A 24,934-nucleotide genomic window follows, 5' to 3' on the forward strand; every position below is an offset into this window, starting at 1 on the left:
GGTGTGATGTAGATAGATAGTAGACTGGTGTGATGTAGATAGATAGTAGACTGGTGTGATGTAGATAGATAGTAGACTGGTGTGATGTAGATAGATAGTAGACTGGTGTGATGTAGATAGATAGTAGACTGGTGCGATGTAGATAGATAGTAGACTGGTGCGATGTAGATAGATAGTAGACTGGTGCGATGTAGATAGATAGTAGACTGGTGCGATGTAGATAGATAGTAGACTGGTGCGATGTAGATAGCTAGTAGACTGGTGCGATGTAGATAGCTAGTAGACTGGTGCGATGTAGATAGCTAGTAGACTGGTGCGATGTAGATAGCTAGTAGACTGGTGTGATGTAGATAGCTAGTAGACTGGTGTGATGTAGATAGCTAGTAGACTGGTGTGATGTAGATAGCTAGTAGACTGGTGTGATGTAGATAGCTAGTAGACTGGTGTGATGTAGATAGCTAGTAGACTGGTGTGATGTAGATAGCTAGTAGACTGGTGTGATGTAGATAGTAGACTGGTGTGATGTAGATAGTAGACTGGTGTGATGTAGATAGTAGACTGGTGTGATGTAGATAGTAGACTGCTACGATGTAGATAGTAGACTGCTACGATGTAGATAGTAGACTGCTACGATGTAGATAGATAGTAGACTGGTGTGATGTAGATAGCTAGTAGACTGGTGTGATGTAGATAGCTAGTAGACTGGTGTGATGTAGATAGCTAGTAGACTGGTGTGATGTAGATAGCTAGTAGACTGGTGTGATGTAGATAGCTAGTAGACTGGTGTGATGTAGATAGCTAGTAGACTGGTGTGATGTAGATAGCTAGTAGACTGGTGTGATGTAGATAGCTAGTAGACTGGTGTGATGTAGATAGTAGACTGGTGTGATGTAGATAGTAGACTGGTGTGATGTAGATAGTAGACTGGTGTGATGTAGATAGTAGACTGCTACGATGTAGATAGTAGACTGCTACGATGTAGATAGATAGTAGACTGGTGTGATGTAGATAGCTAGTAGACTGGTGTGATGTAGATAGATAGTAGACTGGTGTGGTGTAGATAGATAGTAGACTGGTGTGATGTAGATAGCTAGTAGACTGTTGTGATGTAGATAGATAGTAGACTGGTGTGATGTAGATAGATAGTAGACTGGTGTGATGTAGATAGATAGTAGACTGGTGTGATGTAGACTGTTGTGATGTAGACTGGTGTGATGTAGATAGATAGTAGACTGGTGTGATGTAGATAGATAGTAGACTGGTGTGATGTAGATAGATAGTAGACTGGTGTGATGTAGATAGATAGTAGACTGGTGTGATGTAGATAGATAGTAGACTGGTGTGATGTAGATAGATAGTAGACTGGTGTGATGTAGATAGATAGATAGTAGACTGGTGTGATGTAGATAGATAGTAGACTGGTGTGATGTAGATAGATAGTAGACTGGTGTGATGTAGATAGATAGTAGACTGGTGTGATGTAGATAGATAGTAGACTGGTGTGATGTAGACTGGTGTGATGTAGACTGTTGTGATGTAGATAGATAGTAGACTGGTGTGATGTAGACTGGTGTGATGTAGATAGATAGTAGACTGGTGTGATGTAGATAGATAGTAGACTGGTGTGATGTAGATAGCTAGTAGACTGGTGTGATGTAGATAGCTAGTAGACTGGTGTGATGTAGATAGCTAGTAGACTGGTGTGATGTAGATAGATAGTAGACTGGTGTGATGTAGATAGATAGTAGACTGGTGTGATGTAGATAGATAGTAGACTGGTGTGATGTAGACTGGTGCGATGTAGATAGATAGTAGACTGGTGCGATGTAGATAGATAGTAGACTGGTGTGATGTAGATAGCGAGTAGACTGGTGTGATGTAGATAGATAGTAGACTGGTGTGATGTAGATAGATAGTAGACTGGTGTGATGTAGATAGATAGTAGACTGGTGTGATGTAGATAGCGAGTAGACTGGTGTGATGTAGATAGATAGTAGACTGGTGTGATGTAGATAGATAGTAGACTGGTGTGATGTAGATAGATAGTAGACTGGTGTGATGTAGATAGTGTGATGTAGACTGGTGTGATGTAGATAGATAGTAGACTGGTGTGATGTAGATAGCTAGTAGACTGGTGTGATGTAGATAGATAGTAGACTGGTGTGATGTAGATAGCTAGTAGACTGGTGTGATGTAGATAGATAGTAGACTGGTGTGATGTAGATAGATAGTAGACTGGTGTGATGTAGATAGATAGTAGACTGGTGTGATGTAGATAGATAGTAGACTGGTGTGATGTAGATAGATAGTAGACTGGTGTGATGTAGATAGATAGTAGACTGGTGTGATGTAGATAGATAGTAGACTGGTGTGATGTAGATAGTAGACTGGTGTGATGTAGATAGATAGTAGACTGGTGTGATGTAGACTGGTGTGATGTAGATAGATAGTAGACTGGTGTGATGTAGATAGATAGTAGACTGGTGTGATGTAGATAGATAGTAGACTGGTGTGATGTAGATAGATAGTAGACTGGTGTGATGTAGATAGATAGTAGACTGGTGTGATGTAGATAGATAGTAGACTGGTGTGAGATAGTAGTAGACTGGTGTGATGTAGATAGATAGTAGACTGGTGTGATGTAGATAGATAGTAGACTGGTGTGATGTAGATAGATAGTAGACTGGTGTGATGTAGATAGATAGTAGACTGGTGTGATGTAGATAGTAGACTGGTGTGATGTAGATAGATAGATGGTGTGATGTAGATAGATAGTAGACTGGTGTGATGTAGATAGTAGTAGACTGGTGTGATGTAGATAGATAGTAGACTGGTGTGATGTAGATAGATAGTAGACTGGTGTGATGTAGATAGATAGTAGACTGGTGTGATGTAGATAGTAGACTGCTACGATGTAGATAGATGGTAGACTGGTTTGATGTAGATAGATAGTAGACTGGTGTGATGTAGATAGTAGACTGGTGTGATGACTAGTAGACTGGTGATGTAGATAGATAGTAGACTGGTGTGATGTAGATAGATAGTAGACTGGTGTGATGTAGATAGATAGTAGACTGGTGTGATGTAGATAGATAGTAGACTGGTGTGATGTAGATAGATAGTAGACTGGTGTGATGTAGATAGCTAGTAGACTGGTGTGATGTAGATAGCTATAGTAGACTGGTGTGATGTAGATAGATAGTAGACTGGTGTGATGTAGATAGCTAGTAGACTGGTGTGATGTAGATAGATAGTAGACTGGTGTGATGTAGATAGATAGTAGACTGGTGTGATGTAGATAGCTAGTAGACTGGTGTGATGTAGATAGCTAGTAGACTGGTGTGATGTAGATAGCTAGTAGACTGGTGTGATGTAGATAGCTAGTAGACTGTTGTGATGTAGATAGCTAGTAGACTGGTGTGATGTAGATAGCTAGTAGACTGGTGTGATGTAGATAGCTAGTAGACTGGTGTGAAGTAGACTGGTGTGATGTAGATAGATAGTAGACTGGTGTGATGTAGATAGATAGTAGACTGGTGTGATGTAGATAGTAGACTGGTGTGATGTAGATAGTGTGATGTAGATAGTAGACTGGTGTGATGTAGATAGTAGACTGGTGTGATGTAGATAGTAGAGACTGGTGTGATGTAGATAGAGACTGCTGTGATGTAGATAGTAGATGTATGTAGATAGATAGTAGACTGGTGTGATGTAGATAGCTAGTAGACTGGTGTGATGTAGATAGATAGTAGACTGGTGTGATGTAGATAGATAGTAGACTGGTGTGATGTAGATAGATAGTAGACTGGTGTGATGTAGATAGATAGTAGACTGGTGTGATGTAGATAGATAGTAGACTGGTGTGATGTAGATAGATAGTAGACTGGTGTGATGTAGATAGATAGTAGACTGGTGCGATGTAGATAGATAGTAGACTGGTGCGATGTAGATAGATAGTAGACTGGTGCGATGTAGATAGCTAGTAGACTGGTGTGATGTAGATAGCTAGTAGACTGGTGTGATGTAGATAGCTAGTAGACTGGTGTGATGTAGATAGATAGTAGACTGGTGTGATGTAGATAGATAGTAGACTGGTGTGATGTAGATAGATAGTAGACTGGTGTGATGTAGATAGATAGTAGACTGGTGTGATGTAGATAGATAGTAGACAGCTGTAGACTGGTGCGATGTAGATAGATAGTAGACTGGTGCGATGTAGATAGATAGTAGACTGGTGCGATGTAGATAGCTAGTAGACTGGTGTGATGTAGATAGCTAGTAGACTGGTGTGATGTAGATAGCTAGTAGACTGTGATGTAGATAGCTAGTAGACTGGTGTGATGTAGATAGATAGTAGACTGGTGTGATGTAGATAGATAGTAGACTGGTGTGATGTAGATAGATAGTAGACTGGTGTGATGTAGATAGATAGTAGACTGGTGTGATGTAGATAGATAGTAGACTGGTGTGATGTAGATAGATAGTAGACTGGTGTGATGTAGATAGATAGTAGACTGGTGTGATGTAGATAGATAGTAGACAGCTAGTAGACTGGTGCGATGTAGATAGCTAGTAGACTGGTGTGATGTAGATAGCTAGTAGACTGGTGCGATGTAGATAGCTAGTAGACCTGTGCGATGTAGATAGCTAGTAGACTGGTGTGATGCAGACACACAGCCAGTTTGACAGAGCAGAAAAACAGATGCTTGACCTTTGACTCTGTTGCCAGCAGCTCCTCAAACACCTTCTCTAGTGTCCAGCTGGAGAGGAAAGGGAGACAGTACAATTTACATTTAGAAATAGAAAGGTTAGAAAGGTTAAATTCCTGATCCCCAGCCCTCCACTAGAGGCTGTATTCTCTAGGCAGGGCAACCCACTAAAGGGTATGGTCCCTGGGTAAGGCTGCCTACTACAGGCTGGGGATCTTACTTGGCCTCCAGGTAGTATCCACTAGAGGCTGTATTCTCTAGGCAGGGCAACCCACTAAAGGGTATGGTCCCTGGGTAAGGCTGCCTACTACAGGCTGGGGATCTTACTTGGCCTCCAGGTAGTATCTACTAGAGGCTGTATTCTCTAGGCAGGGCAACCCACTAAAGGGTATGGTCCCTGGGTAAGGCTGCCTACTACAGGCTGGGGATCTTACTTGGCCTCCAGGTAGTATCCACTAGAGGCTGTATTCTCTAGGCAGGGCAACCCACTAAAGGGTATGGTCCCTGGGTAAGGCTGCCTACTACAGGCTGGGGATCTTACTTGGCCTCCAGGAGGTATCCACTAGAGGCTGTATTCTCTAGGCAGGGCAACCCACTAAAGGGTATGGTCCCTGGGTAAGGCTGCCTACTACAGGCTGGGGATCTTACTTGGCCTCCAGGAGTATCTACTAGAGGCTGTATTCTCTAGGCAGGGCAACCCACTAAAGGGTATGGTCCCTGGGTAAGGCTGCCTACTACAGGCTGGGGATCTTACTTGGCCTCCAGGTAGTATCTACTAGAGGCTGTATTCTCTAGGCAGGGCAACCCACTAAAGGGTATGGTCCCTGGGTAAGGCTGCCTACTACAGGCTGGGGATCTTACTTGGCCTCCAGGTAGTATCCACTAGAGGCTGTATTCTCTAGGCAGGGCAACCCACTAAAGGGTATGGTCCCTGGGTAAGGCTGCCTACTACAGGCTGGGGATCTTACTTGGCCTCCAGGTAGTATCCACTAGAGGCTGTATTCTCTAGGCAGGGCAACCCACTAAAGGGTATGGTCCCTGGGTAAGGCTGCCTACTACAGGCTGGGGATCTTACTTGGCCTCCAGGTAGTATCCACTAGAGGCTGTATTCTCTAGGCAGGGCAACCCACTAAAGGGTATGGTCCCTGGGTAAGGCTGCCTACTACAGGCTGGGGATCTTACTTGGCCTCCAGGTAGTATCCACTAGAGGCTGTATTCTCTAGGCAGGGCAACCCACTAAAGGGTATGGTCCCTGGGTAAGGCTGCCTACTACAGGCTGGGGATCTTACTTGGCCTCCAGGTAGTATCTACTAGAGGCTGTATTCTCTAGGCAGGGCAACCCACTAAAGGGTATGGTCCCTGGGTAAGGCTGCCTACTACAGGCTGGGGATCTTACTTGGCCTCCAGGTAGTATCCACTAGAGGCTGTATTCTCTAGGCAGGGCAACCCACTAAAGGGTATGGTCCCTGGGTAAGGCTGCCTACTACAGGCTGGGGATCTTACTTGGCCTCCAGGTAGTATCCACTAGAGGCTGTATTCTCTAGGCAGGGCAACCCACTAAAGGGTATGGTCCCTGGGTAAGGCTGCCTACTACAGGCTGGGGATCTTACTTGGCCTCCAGGTAGTATCCACTAGAGGCTGTATTCTCTAGGCAGGGCAACCCACTAAAGGGTATGGTCCCTGGGTAAGGCTGCCTACTACAGGCTGGGGATCTTACTTGGCCTCCAGGTAGTATCTACTAGAGGCTGTATTCTCTAGGCAGGGCAACCCACTAAAGGGTATGGTCCCTGGGTAAGGCTGCCTACTACAGGCTGGGGATCTTACTTGGCCTCCAGGTAGTATCCACTAGAGGCTGTATTCTCTAGGCAGGGCAACCCACTAAAGGGTATGGTCCCTGGGTAAGGCTGCCTACTACAGGCTGGGGATCTTACTTGGCCTCCAGGTAGTATCTACTAGAGGCTGTATTCTCTAGGCAGGGCTACCCACTAAAGGGTATTGTCCCTGGGTAAGGCTGCCTACTACAGGCTGGGGACCTTACTTGGCCTCCAGGTATTCTCTACCAGAGGGGATCTTACTTGGCCTCCAGGTATTCTCTACTAGAGGCTGGGGATCTTACTTGGCCTCCAGGTATTCTCTACTAGAGGCTGGGGACCTTACTTGGCCTCCAGGTATTCTCTACTAGAGGCTGGGGAGCTTACTTGGCCTCCATGTATTCTCTACTAGAGGCTGGGGATTTTACTTGGCCTCCAGGTATTCTCTACTAGAGGCTCTTACTTGGCCTCCAGGTATTCTCTACTAGAGGCTGGGGATCTTACTTGGCCTCCAGGTATTCTCTACCAGAGGCTGGATCTTACTTGGCCTCCAGGTATTCTCTACTAGAGGCTGGGGATCTTACTTGGCCTCCAGGTATTCTCTACCAGAGGGGATCTTACTTGGCCTCCAGGTATTCTCTACCAGAGGGGATCTTACTTGGCCTCCAGGTATTCTCGTGGCAGCTCCTCCAGCTCCTCACTGCCCATCCCTGAGGACCGGACCTCCTGTTCCACAAGAGAGTCTACCAGAACCCTGAAGTAGGCCCACACACTGTCCTCCCACGACTCACACACTGGGAGCAGCTAGAGGGAGACAGAGAGACAGACAAATCACTCTAGTATAGTCCTGTCTACTACCAGTCTACTAAAGTCCTCTCTTATGTGAACATTGTTGTTAGATGTTTACTATGACATTGACCCTCCAATCCTCCTCCTCCCCCTGACCCCACCAATCCTCCCCCTGCCCCCAATCCTCCCCCCCTGACCCCCCCCAATCCTCCCCCTCCCACCCCAATCCCCCTGACCCCCAATCCTCCCCCCCCAATTCCTCCCCCTGACCTACCCCCAATCCTCTTCCTCCCCTTCCTCCCCCTGACCCCCCAATCCTCCTCCTCCCCCTGACCCCCCAACCCTCTTCCTCCCCCGACCCCCCAATCCTCTTCCTCCCCCTGACCCCCCAATCCTCTTCCTCCCCCCCCCCCAATCCTCCTCCCGCCCCAACACATACAAGTGCTACAGAGAGGCAGACAGAGTCTTAGGGAGACAACACCCAATATACCCATTAGAGAAGAGAAGAGAAAGATAGAATCTTAGGGAGACAACACCCAACACACCCATTTGAGAAGAGAAGAGAAAGAGAGAATCCTCTTAGGGAGACAACACCCAACAGACCCGTTTGAGAAGAGAAGAGAAAGAGAGTCTTAGGGAGACAACACCCAACATACCCGTTTGAGAAGAGAAGAGAAAGAGAGTCTTAGGGAGACAACACCCAACATACCCATTTGAGAAGAGAAAGAGACAGAGTCTTAGGGAGACAACACCCAACATACAGAAAGAGAGAGACAGAGTCTTAGGGAGACAGCACCCAACATACCCGTTTGAGAAGAGAAGAGAAGAGAAAGAGTCTTAGGGAGACAACACCCAACATACCCGTTTGAGAAGAGAAGAGAAAGAGAGAGAGTCTTAGGGAGACAACACCCAACATACCCATTAGAGAAGAGAAGAGAGAGTCTTAGGGAGACAACACCCAACATACCCGTTTGAGGTTCCCACTCAGAACAGCGTAGATGGCTCTCTCATATCTGCTGAAGTGTTCATTATCAGCCATCCTCCAGCAGCAGACCTTCCACACACATCGCTGAGGGTTCCCCTCCACCGGTAGCAGCTCTGCCCCGCCTGGACACACCTCAGTTCCATTACAGACCGTTCATAGGGACGTGTGGGTTGTTACGGTGACCCAATTACCGCCACACCGGCGGTCACGAGTCAGGACCGCAGTCAAATTCCAACGTGACCGTTTGGTCACGGTAACTAAACTTCTCTAAGCTCGGATGATGCCGGTCACGAGTAGCCTACCAAACCTGCCGGTCAAGAGTAGCCCCCCAAACCTGCCGGTCACGAGTAGCCCCCCAAACCTGCCGGTCACGAGTAGCCCCCAAACCTGCCGGTCACGAGTAGCCCCCAAACCTGCCGGTCACGAGTAGCCCCCAAACCTGCCGGTCACGAGTAGCCCCCAAACCTGCCGGTCACGAGTAGCCCCCAAGCCTGCCGGTCACGAGTAGCCCCCAAGCCTGCCGGTCACGAGTAGCCCCCAAGCCTGCCGGTCACGAGTAGCCCCCCAAGCCTGCCGGTCACGAGTAGCCCCCAAGCCTGCCGGTCACGAGTAGCCCCCAAGCCTGCCGGTCACGAGTAGCCCCCAAGCCTGCCGGTCACTAGTAGCCCCCAAACCTGCCGGTCACTAGTAGCCCCCAAACCTGCCGGTCACTAGTAGCCCACCAAACCTGCCGGTCATTAGTAGCCCACCAAACCTGCCGGTCATTAGTCCAAACCTGCCGGTCATTAGTAGCCTACCAAACCTGCCGGTCATTAGTAGCCTACCAAACCTGCCGGTCATTAGTAGCCTACCTAACCTGCTAACTGCCTGGTACTCAGCACTCTGTTGGCAAGATTTATTTGACTTTTTAAAATGCCGACGTTCCAAAGGTCTGAATCAGTGTGTTGTAGGCTGTGTGTGGAAGCCAGGAGATGCTAAACGTGTTTATGTTCATTAAAAAGGTCAATTACCGTGAGACAGACAGTTATTCACATGACAATCACCGGCTGACCAAAAGGTCACGACCTCCACTTGTTGTTATACATCTGTCGGTGAGAGTGTACGATGGAGAACTGACCTCCGTCGATGTTGGGGTCGTGGTACAGCTTCCATCCCTCCAGAGTAGCAGCTCTCCATGCCTGGCCACAGCGCTTACACAGCCTCTGGGCCTACACACAACCACACGTCACTGTGACTCGAAACCAGTTCAGCGTAACCCTCCCATCCACCAGGTGGCGCTGTACTGAGATCGGTCTCAAAACGCCACCCTATTACCTATACACTGCACTACTTTTGTGACCAGAGAACTATGAGCCCTGGTCAATAACAGAGCACAGGGAACAAATGGTGCCATTTGAGAGGTGTCTCCTGTTCCTCACCTCGTCAGTCATGCCCGCTCTGAGGAGGGTCCAGAGGTACTTCAGCAGTCTGGCATCATCCTCTCTGTCCAGGTCTGCCAGGGGACGTCTCTGTCTGATGGGGGCGTCAGGGTCCTACAGACACACCGAGTTAAAACTATGTATTCCCTATCATGGCGTCAGAGCATGTGTATGTAGGGGAGACAGAGGAGAGAGGAGAGAGAGAGAGAAGAGAGAGAGAGCTAGATTGTGAAGATTAGGCCTAAAAGCCCCTCTTACCAGCTCGGTAACCAGGGGAACAGTGAAGCCTGTGAAGAGCAGGACTAAAAGCCCCTCTTACCAGCTCGGTAACCAGGGGAACAGTGAAGCCTGTGAAGAGCAGGACTAAAAGCCCCTCTTACCAGCTCGGTAACCAGGGGAACAGTGAAGCCTGTGATGATTAGGCCTAAAAGCCCCTCTTACCAGCTCGGTAACCAGGGGAACAGTGAAGCCTGTGAAGAGCAGGACTAAAAGCCCCTCTTACCAGCTCGGTAACCAGGGGAACAGTGAAGCCTGTGAAGACGACCAGGCCTAAAAGCCCCTCTTACCAGCTCGGTAACCAGGGGAACAGTGAAGCCTGTGAAGAGCAGGCCTAAAAGCCCCTCTTACCAGCTCGGTAACCAGGGGAACAGTGAAGCCTGTGAAGAGCAGGACTAAAAGCCCCTCTTACCAGCTCGGTAACCAGGGAAACAGTGAAGCCTGTGAAGAGCAGGACTAAAAGCCCCTCTTACCAGCTCGGTAACCAGGGGAACAGTGAAGCCTGTGAAGAGCAGGCCTAAAAGCCCCTCTTACCAGCTCGGTAACCAGGGGAACAGTGAAGCCTGTGAAGAGCAGGCCTAAAAGCCCCTCTTACCAGCTCGGTAACCAGGGGAACAGTGAAGCCTGTGAAGAGCAGGCTAAAAGCCCCTCTTACCAGCTCGGTAACCAGGGGAACAGTGAAGCCTGTGACGAGTAGGCCTAAAAGTCCCCTCTTACCAGCTCGGTAACCAGGGGAACAGTGAAGCCTGTGACGAGCAGGACTAAAAGCCCCTCTTTACCAGCTCGGTAACCAGGGGAACAGTGAAGCCTGTGAAGAGCAGGCCTAAAAGCCCCTCTTACCAGCTCAGTAACCAGGGGAACAGTGAAGCCTGTGACGAGCAGGACTAAAAGCCCCTCTTTACCAGCTCGGTAACCAGGGGAAACAGTGAAGCCTGTGACGAGCAGGACTAAAAGCCCCTCTTACCAGCTCAGTAACCAGGGGAACAGTGAAGCCTGTGATGAGTAGGCCTAAAAGCCCCTCTTACCAGCTCAGTAACCAGGGGAACAGTGAAGCCTGTGAAGAGCAGGCCTAAAAGCCCCTCTTACCAGCTCGGTAACCAGGGGAACAGTGAAGCCTGTGAAGAGCAGGACTAAAAGTCCCTCTTACCAGCTCGGTAACCAGGGGAACAGTGAAGCCTGTGAAGAGCAGGACTAAAAGCCCCTCTTACCAGCTCGGTAACCAGGGGAACAGTGAAGCCTGTGAAGCGCAGGACTAAAAGCCCCTCTTACCAGCTCGGTAACCAGGGGAACAGTGAAGCCTGTGAAGAGCAGGCCTAAAAGCCCCTCTTACCAGCTCGGTAACCAGGGGAACAGTGAAGCCTGTGAAGAGCAGGACTAAAAGCCCCTCTTACCAGCTCGGTAACCAGGGGAACAGTGAAGCCTGTGAAGAGCAGGACTAAAAGCCCCTCTTACCAGCTCGGTAACCAGGGGAACAGTGAAGCCTGTGATGAGCAGGACTAAAAGCCCCTCTTACCAGCTCGGTAACCAGGGGAACAGTGAAGCCTGTGATGAGCAGGCCTAAAAGCCCCTCTTACCAGCTCGGTAACCAGGGAACAGTGAAGCCTGTGAAGAGCAGGACTAAAAGCCCCTCTTACCAGCTCGGTAACCAGGGGAACAGTGAAGCCTGTGACAAGCAGGCCTAAAGCCCCTCTTACCAGCTCGGTAACCAGGGGAACAGTGAAGCCTGTGACGAGCAGGCCTAAAAGCCCCTTTACCAGCTCGGTAACCAGGGGAACAGTGAAGCCTGTGAAGAGCAGGACTAAAACCCCTCTTACCAGCTCGGTAACCAGGGAACAGTGAAGCCTGTGAAAGCAGGCCTAAAAGCCCCCTCTTACCAGCTCGGCCAACCAGGGAACAGTGAAGCCTGTGAAGAGCAGGACTAAAAGCCCCTCTTACCAGCTCGGTAACCAGGGAACAGTGAAGCCTGTGAAGAGCAGGACTAAAAGCCCCTCTTACCAGCTCGGTAACCAGGGGAACAGTGAAGCCTGTGAAGAGCAGGCCTAAAAGCCCCTCTTACCAGCTCGGTAACCAGGGGAACAGTGAAGCCTGTGAAGAGCAGGACTAAAAGCCCCTCTTACCAGCTCGGTAACCAGGGGAACAGTGAAGCCTGTGAAGAGCAGGCCTATTTGGTAAAAGCCCCTCTTACCAGCTCGGTAACCAGGGGAACAGTGAAGCCTGTGAAGAGCAGGACTAAAAGCCCCTCTTACCAGCTCGGTAACCAGGGGAACAGTGAAGCCTGTGAAGAGCAGGACTAAAAGCCCCCTTACCAGCTCGGTAACCAGGGGAACAGTGAAGCCTGTGACGAGCAGGACTAAAAGCCCCTCTTACCAGCTCGGTAACCAGGGGAAACAGTGAAGCCTGTGAAGAGCAGGCCTAAAAGCCCCTTGTACCAGCTCGGTAACCAGGGAAACAGTGAAGCCTGTGACGAGCAGGCCTAAAAGCCCCTCTTACCAGCTCGGTAACCAGGGGAACAGTGAAGCCTGTGACGAGCAGGACTAAAAGCCCCTCTTACCAGCTCGGTAACCAGGGGAACAGTGAAGCCTGTGACAAGCAGGACTAAAAGCCCCTCTTACCAGCTCGGTAACCAGGGGAACAGTGAAGCCTGTGAAGAGCAGGACTAAAAGCCCCTCTTACCAGCTCGGTAACCAGGGGAACAGTGAAGCCTGTGAAGAGCAGGACTAAAAGCCCCTCTTACCAGCTCGGTAACCAGGGGAACAGTGAAGCCTGTGAAGAGCAGGCCTAAAAGCCCCTCTTACCAGCTCGGTAACCAGGGGAACAGTGAAGCCTTCGGTGACGAGCAGGCCTAAAAGCCCCTCTTACCAGCTCGGTAACCAGGGGAACAGTGAAGCCTGTGAAGAACAGGCCTAAAAGTCCCTCTTACCAGCTTGGTAACCAGGGGAACAGTGAAGCCTGTGAAGAGCAGGCCTAAAAGCCCCTCTTACCAGCTCGGTAACCAGGGGAACAGTGAAGCCTGTGAAGAGCAGGCCTGTGCCCCTCTTACCAGCTCGGTAACCAGGGGAACAGTGAAGCCTGTGACGAGCAGGACTAAAAGCCCCTCTTACCAGCTCGGTAACCAGGGGAACAGTGAAGCCTGTGATGAGTAGGCCTAAAAGTCCCTCTTACCAGCTCGGTAACCAGGGGAACAGTGAAGCCTGTGAAGAGCAGGACTAAAAGTCCCTCTTACCAGCTCGGTAACCAGGGGAACAGTGAAGCCTGTGATGATTAGGCCTAAAAGCCCCTCTTACCAGCTCGGTAACCAGGGGAACAGTGAAGCCTGTGATGAGCAGGACTAAAAGCCTCTTACCAGCTCGGTAACCAGGGGAACAGTGAAGCCTGTGCTGGAGGTGTTTCTTCTCAGTTTCAGAGCATGAAGGGTATTCTCCCTGAAAGTTAAACAGAATATTAGCCGAGGCACATGGTCTTCCTAACGACATAAAAGTGCTCGTCTCTCTCCAATGACTCCAGCTACTCACCAGTAGACAGACTTGGCGTAGTATTCAATGTTGTCGGAGAAGTCTCCGATTTCATCTTTGGCGATACTCTCTAACCAATCCACAACCAACTAAGAGAGAGGAGGCGAAACGATTATTTAAACACTTTACAATGTCTCTATTACAACCATCCATCAGACCAAACAGGACTGTACCACTTTGGACAGATAATAGGGGAGGTGGTGTGTGTGTGTGTGTATATACACTACCAGTCAAAGGTTTTAGAACACCTACTCATTCCAGGCCTTTTATTTTTACTATTTTCTACATTGTAGAATAATAGTGAAGACATCAAAACTATGAAATAACATATATGGAATCATGTAGTAACCAAAAAAGCATTTTAAACAAATTCAGATTCTTCAAAGTAGCCACCCTTTGCCTTGATGACTGCTTTGCACACTCTTGGCATTCTCTCAACCAGCTTCACGAGGTAGTCACCTGGAATGCATTTCAATTAACAGGTGTGCCTTCTTAAAAGTTGATTTGTGGAATTTCTTTCCTTCTTAACGCGTTTGAGCCACTCAGTTGTGTTGTGACAGGGTAGGGGTGATATACAGAAGATAACCCTATTTGGTAAAAAACCAAATTCATATTATTGCAAAAACAGCTTAAATAAGCAAAGAAAAACAACAGTCCGTTACTTTTAACACATGAAGGTCAGTCAATGCGGAAAATTTCAAGAACTTGGAACGTTACCTCTGCTGCAGAGGATAAGTTCATTAGAGTTACCAGCCTCAAAATTGCAGCCAAAATAAATGCTTCACAGAGTTCAAGTAACAGACACATCTCAACATCAACTGTTCAGAGGAGACTGTGTGAATCACGCCTTCATGGTCGAATTGCTGCAGAGAAACCACTACTAAAGGACACCAATAAGAAGAACAGACTTGCTTGAGCCAAGAACCATGAGTAATGGACATTAGACTGGTAGAAATCTGTCCTTCGGTCTGATGAGTCCAAATTTGAGATTTTTGATTCCAACCGCCGTGTCTTTATGAGATTCAGAGTAGGTGAACAGATGATCTCCGCATGTGTGGTTCCCACCGTGAAGCATGGAGGAGGAGGAGGTGTGATGGTGCTTTGCTGGTGACACTGTCTGTGATTTATTTAGAATTCAAGGCATACCTAACCAGCAAGGCTAGCCCAGCATGCTGCAGAGATACTCCATCCCATCTGGTTCGCACTTAGTGGGACTATCATTTGTTTTTCATCAGGACAATGACCCAACACACCTCCAGGCTGTGTAAGGGCTATTTGACCAAGATGGAAAGTGATGGAATGCTGCATCAGATGACCTTGCCTCCACAATCACCCAAACGCAACCGAACAAGTGCTCAGCATGTGTGGGAACTCCTTCAAGACTGTTGGAAAAAGCATTCCAGGTGATGCTGGTTGAGAGAATGCCAAAATTGTGCAAAGCTGTCATCAAGGGAAAGGGTGGCAACTTTGAAGAATCTAAAATACATTGATTTGTTTAACACTTTTTTGGTTACGACCTGATTCCATATGTGTTATTTCATAGTTTTGATGTCTTCACTATTATTCTACAATGTAGAACATGTCGACTGGTACTGTATGTGTGTATGTGTGTGAGAGTCTAACCTGGCTCTGGCGTACTACAGCATCTCTCTGGAAAAGTTGTTCCATCACCACCTTCTCACTAACACCGGGAGCCTGAGGAGAGATGGTCACACACACAGGAGAGAGGACAGTCACTCCATTTCCTTCTCTCTCTCTCCATCACACAGGAGAGAGGACAGTCACTCCACCTCTCTCTCTCTCCCTCTCTCTCCAAGAAACACCTGTAGTTCCCTAACAACATCATAGTTGTAGAGGAGTACTCACAGCCACATCCATCATGATGTCATCCTCCAGCTCTGACTGGATCCTGTCTCTGAGGGGGAGGGACACAGTGATGTAACAAAGTCAAACCACACGTCTCCATAGCAACACCATTCCTCTATGTAGTGATGAGGAAAATGAATGCAAAAATAAATAGGTACATGTAGATAGGGATATTGTTTTGGATGACATAGCGTATCGACATTTAGTTATACATTTGTTTTTGCGCTAGTTGGCTGTACCTAAACTTTTCCTTCACAGCTTGTTCTCTATCTTTTTAAATAGGGAGCCAATTGGTTCAGCATTAAAACATGGCTCTCTCTCTTGTCCCTCTGCAGCAGACATATGGTGAGCATATGTTTGGAACATCGAATCTCAATAAAATCACTATACATTTGGTATCGGCATGTAAGTATTGTGATGATATTGTTTTGTGAGTTCCCTGGTAATTCACAGAACAAATATATATATAGAGAGAGAGATAGAGAGCGATAGAGAATGGAAGGAACAGACAGACAGACACTAACCTGTATAGAGAAGAGGTCAAAATAGAGACAGACGGACCGTGAGACCGCCAGCCAGCCAGCCAGCCAGCCAGCCAGTCAGCCAGCCAGTCAGCCAGCCAGTCAGCCAGCCAGTCAGCCAGCCAGCCACTAACCTGTATAGAGAAGTGATGAGGCGCCAGGTGACCATCTCCTGCTGTAAAAGCCATCTCATACCAGCAGTCTTAGAGGACTTCTGTTGCCCTGGAGCTGCCCTCGATACCAGCCTCTGGAGCAGGCCCACCTGGTACACAATACACCATTATCACTGTGTTCATAAGGCCCACCTGGTACACAATACACCATTATCACTGTGTTCACAAGGCCCACCTGGTACACAATACACCATTATCACTGTTCGTAAGGCCCACCTGGTACACAATACACCATTATCACTGTGTTCGTAAGGCCCACCTGGTACACAATACACCATTATCACTGTTCGTAAGGCCCACCTGGTACACAATACACCATTATCACTGTTCGTAAGGCCCACCTGGTACACCATTATCACTGTTCGTAAGGGCAGCATAGCCATTCAATACACCATTATCACTGTGTTCATAAGGCCCACCTGGTACACAATTATCACTGTTCGTAAGGGCAGCATAGCCATACATACAACATTATCACTGTTTTCATAAGGCCCACCTGGTACACAATACACCATTATCACTGTTCGTAAGGGCAGCATAGCTATACAATACACCATTATCACTGTGTTCATAAGGGCAGCATAGCAATACAATACACCATTATCACTGTTCGTAAGGGCAGCATAGCTATACAATACACCATTATCACTGTGTTCATAAGGCTGCACACAGCTCTGCATATAAAACACACAATGACTCACACACACACATACCCTCGCACATACCCACGCTTGGGGAGCAAACCACCTGCTCTACAAACTTTTGCACACACACACACACACACACACACACACACACACACACGTGTTCTAAAAACCCACACGGGTTCTAAAACACACACACACACACACGTGTTCCAAAACACACACACACACACACACACGTGTTCTAAAACACACACACACAGGTTCTAAAACACACACACGGATTCTGAAACACACACACACACACACGTGTTCTAAAACACACACACACAGGTTCTAAAACACACACATTAGAGGGAAGTTGGTTGAGGTACGTGAGAAAACGGTACCTTGTCTTGACAGATGGCTTCATACTCCCCCAGCAGGTCAAAGACAGCAGTGGAGGAGTGTCTGAGATAGGACTGGAGGAACTCTGGGAACAGACTGACTGACGCTGCAGGACACAGAGGGGGAGGGGCCAGAGGTCAGCAGTGGAGGAGTGTCTGAGATAGGACTGGAGGAACTCTGGGAACAGACTGACTGACGCTGCAGGACACAGAGGGGAGGGGTCAGAGGTCAGCAGTGGAGGAGTGTCTGAGATAGGACTGGAGGAACTCTGGGAACAGACTGACTGACGCTGCAGGACACAGAGGGGAGGGGTCAGAGGTCAGCAGTGGAGGAGTGTCTGAGATAGGACTGGAGGAACTCTGGGAACAGACTGACTGACGCTGCAGGACACAGAGGGGAGGGGTCAGAGGTCAGCAGTGGAGGAGTGTCTGAGATAGGACTGGAGGAACTCTGGGAACAGACTGACTGACGCTGCAGGACACAGAGGGGAGGGGTCAGAGGTCAGCAGTGGAGGAGTGTCTGAGATAGGACTGGAGGAACTCTGGGAACAGACTGACTGACGCTGCAGGACACAGAGGGGGAGGGTCAGAGGTCAGCAGTGGAGGAGTGTCTGAGATAGGACTGGAGGAACTCTGGGAACAGACTGACTGACGCTGCAGGACACAGAGGGGGAGGGGTCAGAGGTCAGCAGTGGAGGAGTGTCTGAGATAGGACTGGAGGAACTCTGGGAACAGACTGACTGACGCTGCAGGACACAGAGGGGAGGGGGTCAGAGGTCAGCAGTGGAGGAGTGTCTGAGATAGGACTGGAGGAACTCTGGGAACAGACTGACTGACGCTGCAGGACACAGAGGGGGGGTCAGAGGTCAGCAGTGGAGGAGTGTCTGAGATAGGACTGGAGGAACTCTGGGAACAGACTGACTGACGCTGCAGGACACAGAGAGGGGGGGTCAGAGGTCAGCAGTGGAGGAGTGTCTGAGATAGGACTGGAGGAACTCTGGGAACAGACTGACTGACGCTGCAGGACACAGAGGGGAGGGTCAGAGGTCAGCAGTGGAGGAGTGTCTGAGATAGGACTGGAGGAACTCTGGGAACAGACTGACTGACGCTGCAGGACACAGAGGGGAGGGGGGTCAGAGGTCAGCAGTGGAGGAGTGTCTGAGATAGGACTGGAGGAACTCTGGGAACAGACTGACTGACGCTGCAGGACACAGAGGGGGAGGGGGGTCAGAGGTCAGCAGTGGAGGAGTGTCTGAGATAGGACTGGAGGAACTCTGGGAACAGACTGACTGACGCTGCAGGACACAGAGGGGGAGGGGTCAGAGGTCAGCAGTGGAGGAGTGTCTGAGATAGGACTGGAGGAACTCTGGGAACAGACTGACTGACGCTGCAGGACACAGAGGGGGGGGTCAGAGGTCAGCAGTGGAGGAGTGTCTGAGATAGGACTGAGGAACTCTGGGAACAGACTGACTGACGCTGCAGGACACAGAGGGGGGGGTCAGAGGTCAGCAGTGGAGGAGTGTCTGAGATAGGACTGGAGGAACTCTGGGAACAGACTGACTGACGCTGCAGGACACAGAGGGGGGTCAGAGGTCAGCAGTGGAGGAGTGTCTGAGATAGGACTGGAGGAACTCTGGGAACAGACTGACTGACGCTGCAGGACACAGAGGGGAGGGGGTCAGAGGTCAGCAGTGGAGGAGTGTCTGAGATAGGACTGGAGGAACTCTGGGAACAGACTGACTGACGCTGCAGGACACAGAGGGGGGGGTCAGAGGTCAGCAGTGGAGGAGTGTCTGAGATAGGACTGGAGGAACTCTGGGAACAGACTGACTGACGCTGCAGGACACAGAGGGGGGTCAGAGGTCAGCAGTGGAGGAGTGTCTGAGATAGGACTGGAGGAACTCTGGGAACAGACTGACTGACGCTGCAGGACACAGGGGGGTCAGAGGTCAGCAGTGGAGGAGTGTCTGAGATAGGACTGGAGGAACTCTGGGAACAGACTGACTGACGCTGCAGGACACAGAGGGGGGGGTCAGAGGTCAGCAGTGGAGGAGTGTCTGAGATAGGACTGGAGGAACTCTGGGAACAGACTGACTGACGCTGCAGGACACAGAGGGGGGGGGGTCAGAGGTCAGCAGTGGAGGAGTGTCTGAGATTGGACTGGAGGAACTCTGGGAACAGACTGACTGACGCTGCAGGACACAGAGGGGAGGGTCAGAGGTCAGCAGTGGAGGAGTGTCTGAGATAGGACTGGAGGAACTCTGGGAACAGACTGACTGGGGGGGGGGGATTTGTTCTTTAACTGACTTGCCTAGTTAAAATAAAAAGGTTAAAAAATAAATTCTATACATTTACAGAACGACACCTAGCCACTACCCTCTGTAACCCCTTTCCCCAAATCTGGGCCTTGTAGTCAGTTATACGTACTGATTTTCAGACCTGGCTGGGAAACCTGGGAAACGGAACCACTGGCTCGTCAGTGATATTAAAAATCAATCAACAACCAGGGAGAAAATAACTGAATCTGACCAGCCTCTCCAGGATCCTCCTCCTTCAGCATTACAGAGGACATGTTGATGTCGTCAGTGAAGCTGGTGTCCCCCAGTCCCAGCCCGGACAGAGGAGACGGGTACAGGCTGTTGGTCCAGTCACTGTCATCCAGGTTCTGGAGCCCAGAGGGAGACAGAGACACGGTCAAAAACACAGAAACATTCAGCGTGTGGGATCCAGGTTCTGGAGCCCAGAGGGAGACAAGAGACGCAGTCAAAAACACAGAAACATTCAGCGTGTGGATCCAGGTTCTGGAGCCCAGAGGGAGACAGAGACACAGTCAAAAACACAGAAACATTCAGCGTGTGGATCCAGGTTCTGGAGCCCAGAGGGAGACAGAGACGCGGTCAAAAACACAGAAACATTCAGCGTGTGGATCCAGGTTCTGGAGCCCAGAGGGAGACAGAGACGCAGTCAAAAACACAGAAACATTCAGCGTGTGGATCGGCATCAACGATACTTGATTAAAAGGTAGAGTCAGCGAAATGACGTTTTGCACGAGCAGCACCGCAGATATTGCGACGAGCAAGATGCAACACTTCCTCTCACACAGTATCTGCACGGGGTTCGCTTCACACTCTTACAACATGGTAGCTACATGACCAAAACAGTGAAGAAGTTTAGCCTCACGCTCCAACTCTCTTTAGTTGTTGCAGAAAATTGACTCACTATACTGTTTACTTTGTGCATCTACGTCATATCACTGATTCTACCTTTAATAAGTGTCAACAACTGATGAATGGTGATGCAGTGTGGTTTAATTGGCTATTCTATTGGCTAGGTTCTTCTGTCTCCGGATCCCCTCTTTGGAGAGAGACACACAACCACAGTGTCTGTCAGCAGACAAAAACACCCAGTCAAGACTGGTATCCATCTCCTCACCATGCTCATACTGCCCAGGGGAGGTCGTGGTGTATGGATGAAACGAGGAGTCCTGCGCCCTGTCGCCAAGATGGCCGACACATCTGGGTTCCTAGCAGCACTCTTCGGCGTGACTGTAGGGAGAGGGAGGAGGAATCACCACTACAGCAATTACAATATAGAACAATCTGTTACAACAGTATAGCCTCGTCTCCGGTCATTCTGGGAGACACCAACTAGTGGATGGTGAGAGTCTGGGTTAACAAACTGGACATATGTCTTATTTTATCTAGATGTCTTTATCGTGGTGGACACCGGTTTTACCTTTAACCAAACAATGCTCTCATAGCAGAGCCAGCGGGCTGTGTTGGTATTGAAGAGGACAGACTCACAGGACTGTTTGAGGAGGACAGACTTACAGGACTGTTTGAAGAGGACAGACAGACTTACAGGACTGTTTGAAGAGGACACACTTACAGGACTGTTTGAAGAGGGATCCAGGTGTGTGGCAGGGCAGGGAACGGGCAGGTGTGGTGGTACTACCTTGGTTGTCATCACGAGGAGAAAGGACTGGACAACAACGGTCAGGGAATATAACTGGCTAGTTACTGTTATCTAAAAGACACACCTTATGCAGTCATATAACAGCCCCATGAGACTTCTGTTAGCTAACTATTAGTCTGAGCAACGGTGTGTGTGACCAATGAGCATCAGTGGGTGGCGGCAGGGTAGCCTAGTGGTTAGAGCGTTGGACTAGTAACCGGAAGGTTGCAAGTTCAAATCCCCGAGCTGACAAGGTATAAATCTGTCGTTCTGCTGCCCTGAACAGGCAGTTAACCCACTGTTCATTGAAAATAAGAATTTGTTCTTAACTAACTTGACCTAGTTAAATAAAGGTAAAATGGTCTTAAATGGTGTAACATAGACATAGCACAAAGACAACAGGTAGGTGTGTTTACCACGTCAACGGCCCAATAAGGATACAGTTGAATCAGTAATGCTGGTCTTAAATGGTGTAACATAGACATAGCACAATCCACAAAGACAACAGGTAGGTGGGTTTACCACGGCAACGGCCCAATAAGGATACAGTTGAATTGAGCCTTCTTCTGAACTGAACTCTTTCGTCGTGCTGCTCTGGTCACTTCAGCATCCCGTACAACAGGCGATAGCAACTCATTCTGGTCCCTACACAGAGGAACCATGTCAGTTCAGCTACTGTAAAGCAGGGCTTTGCGTCATCCCCTACACAAGAGCCACGTGGCCCAATGCTCATTGACCAGAGATAGTTTGACGGTAAACAAAGTGCGCAGAAGTCATTTATTTTGTATTTTGGTGAAACAGCTTGCGCATACATAGACAAGTTGGCCAGCGTTCTAGTAATAACTTTACTTAGGTACGTAACGACAGGATATTGAACCCTGGCAGTAGTGGTTCCTGGAGAAATGTTGCAAATCATTCCCCCAAACTGCCTTCCCCCACAAAAGGAAAGATGCCCTGTGTGAAAAATTCTATGAGAAAAAAAATGACATACTCTGAATTATCTAAAATAAATTTATTTGAATAAATTAGGCTGTCAGCTGAGTAAGAAAAATCACAGGTTTTAATTGCTTTCTGCACTCTCAAATTCATTACTCGCAAATAATCCAGATATCATTCTGCCAGGTGGACATCAGATACTGTGTAGCTAGTTATAATTTAACTGAGAAAGCTTTTTTAGGAAAGCCTTTCCATCTACCAGAAAACGGTTAGGCCTGTCAATAACATTGCTATATTTTCCCCTGTTCCTTAAAATGTCTTACCTTGCTTCAAAAGTAGCCTATAGCCAAAAATCATACAATAGAAACGTAGAGGCAATTATTTTAATTTCGTTGTCAAGCAACCAACGACTTTATCCAAGTCATGTTAGCAACTCATGATAGTGGTTTCATTTTTAGATCTTCTTTCTACATTTCTATTGGATATTTCCATATCTGTCCATGAAGACTCTGAACAACGTTTTCCTGCAAATTTCATTTTTGTGGGGGGGGGGGGATCCTCTATGGGGGAACTGAATGAAGATACATGGCGTTGAAGCCGCACAGGACCAGATGCTAAAATTACGCTAGCTACCTGTAATCCAGAAACAATATATCCCGTTAAACAAGTCACAAGTTACTGAACACTTCAAATGAAAATAAAACGCCAGCAAACGTGATTTACTATAAAGACCCACTAGTTAACTAGCTGGTGGTACAAACAAACCACTTGCTTAGACAGCTGCAAGACACGTTCAAACGACTAGCTTAACTAGCTAATATTGCTAACACATGTCCCATACCTGCCATTACAAATCTACAGACAGCGTACTTATATGTAGTACACTCACTAAATACTGTAACAATGTCACATATATCCCTGTAATTCATATTTTTATATCAGCATAAGAAGAGTTTTACCAGTTCATGACAGCAGGATATTAACTCCACAGTAAACTAATCCAGTCTGGTTGTTTCTACTTCTGGTTCCCGCTCGACAAGGAATTACAATCGAACTCCAATACTGTTCATTAATACACACCCCGCCCATTAAATAGAGCCAATATCCCATTCTTTTGCGACTCAAAATTATTCTTAAAATCTAAATAAAGTCATTTTAAATTGGGCAAATCAGTGTTTACTAGTTATTAAATTATATTTGAGATTATAATCGATTACTTTGGACTGATGACCGTAAACAGCTAATGCCATAGAGATAGATAGATAATTCATGTTTTTATATCTGTGCCATTATATCATCTGTGAGCACACGGGGCAGCGCCATTGAGGCAATTTCTATATGAAGTAGTCCATTTTCTTATTCTCTATTGTCTGATGCCTCCTGATGACCCGATTGGGACATGACTCCAACAGAGTCATCCGGAGGGATCAGATAATAACGTTGGACGTCTCACCCAGTTAACTACATTACAATGGTGCTGAAGCCCTTCAATGGAGCTACACATGCTATAACTGGTATTTGGACCATTTTACAGGCCTCTATTATTCTCTATGACTGCTGAGCGTCATCTATTCCACAGGCTGTAAAGAGTAGTCATGTTGCGCTCAATAACGGACCATTCCTACAGCGCCACCCTCGGGCAGCAACAGTTAAATGTCCGTATTCTTTCTTTTCTTTTTACTCATGAAGTGGTTATTCTCTCAGCCTACACTTCTTTAAATAATCTCATTTACCAAGGCATTCTTTCTTGATATCATGGCAATGTATTAAACATGAACTTGTAGCACGTGAAGTTAAACAATAACATATGGCTATGTGTCTGAATGTTGCACTTTGCACAAATTTGTCTTAAAACAAAAGTATATATATTTTCATTTTCTTTCTCCCATGTGGTCATCAGCAGTCCCTTTCAGACAGAGAGTGCAAGGCCATATCAATGTTTCATCAAAGTCCATGTTATTTTCCTGCATGTTGAAGAACAGGAAGTGTATCTGTCCACAGAACTTCCTGGAGACCCAGAATAGCACCGTTGTGTGTTGTGTTGTTTATGTGATTCAGGCTTTTTCCAAGGATGCTGTGTGTTTCTGAGACAAACGTCAGACAGGCTGAGTGGTCACACCCTGCGAGACGCTGGAGAAGTCCATAGAATGAGTCCCAAATGGCACCCTATTTACATTTACATTACATTTAAGTATTCCCTATATAGTGAACTACTTTTAACCAGAGACCTATGGAAGCTGGTCAAAAGTAGTGCACTATATAAGGAATAGGGTGCCATTTTCATACACACCCATGGCGTTTCCAGCACAGAAAGGACAATACTCACAGTATAGAAGTAGTTCAATAACTGTTGAGGAACAATGGATGGACAGTTTTAAAAACGGTTTATTTAAAAGGTATGTGTCTGGGAACGGACTCAAGGGAGAATATGTATCCCGATAACACATTGTGAGTGTTTATGTAGGCCGTTATTGTAAAAAGAATTTGTTCTTAACTGACTTGTCTAGATAAATAAAGGCTATATACACTGCTCAAAAAAATAAAGGGAACACTAAAATAACACATCCTAGATCTGAATGAATGAAATATTATTATTTATTTATTTTTTTCTTTACATAGTTGAATATGCTGACAACAAAATCACGCAAACATTATCAAAAAAATCAAATGTATCAACCCATGGAGGTCTGGAAATGCCACCCCACACCATGACTGACCCGCCGCCAAACCGGTCATGCTGGAGGATGTTGCAGGCAGCAGAACGTTCTCCACGGCGTCTCCAGTGGCGATTTTGCCAATCCTGGTGTTCTCTGGCAAATGCCGAACATCCTGCACGGTGTTGGGCTGTAAGCACAACCTCCACCTGTGGACGTCGGGCCCTCATGCCACCCTCATGGAGTCTGTTTCTGACCGTTTGAGCAGACACATGCACATATGTGGCCTGCTGGAGGTCA

General features: G+C 47.8%; 1 pseudogene; it reads right to left on the minus strand.

Moving 5' to 3' along the window:
• The window catches only part of LOC135515569 (nuclear pore complex protein Nup107-like), a 38,028-nt pseudogene extending 14,675 nt beyond the window's left edge, over positions 1–23,353 (minus strand).
• Between the last annotated feature and the right edge of the window lie 1,581 nt (positions 23,354–24,934).

The sequence above is a fragment of the Oncorhynchus masou genome, chromosome 27 (assembly GCF_036934945.1).
Source record: "Oncorhynchus masou masou isolate Uvic2021 chromosome 27, UVic_Omas_1.1, whole genome shotgun sequence".
NCBI classification, from domain to species: Eukaryota; Metazoa; Chordata; class Actinopteri; order Salmoniformes; family Salmonidae; genus Oncorhynchus; species Oncorhynchus masou.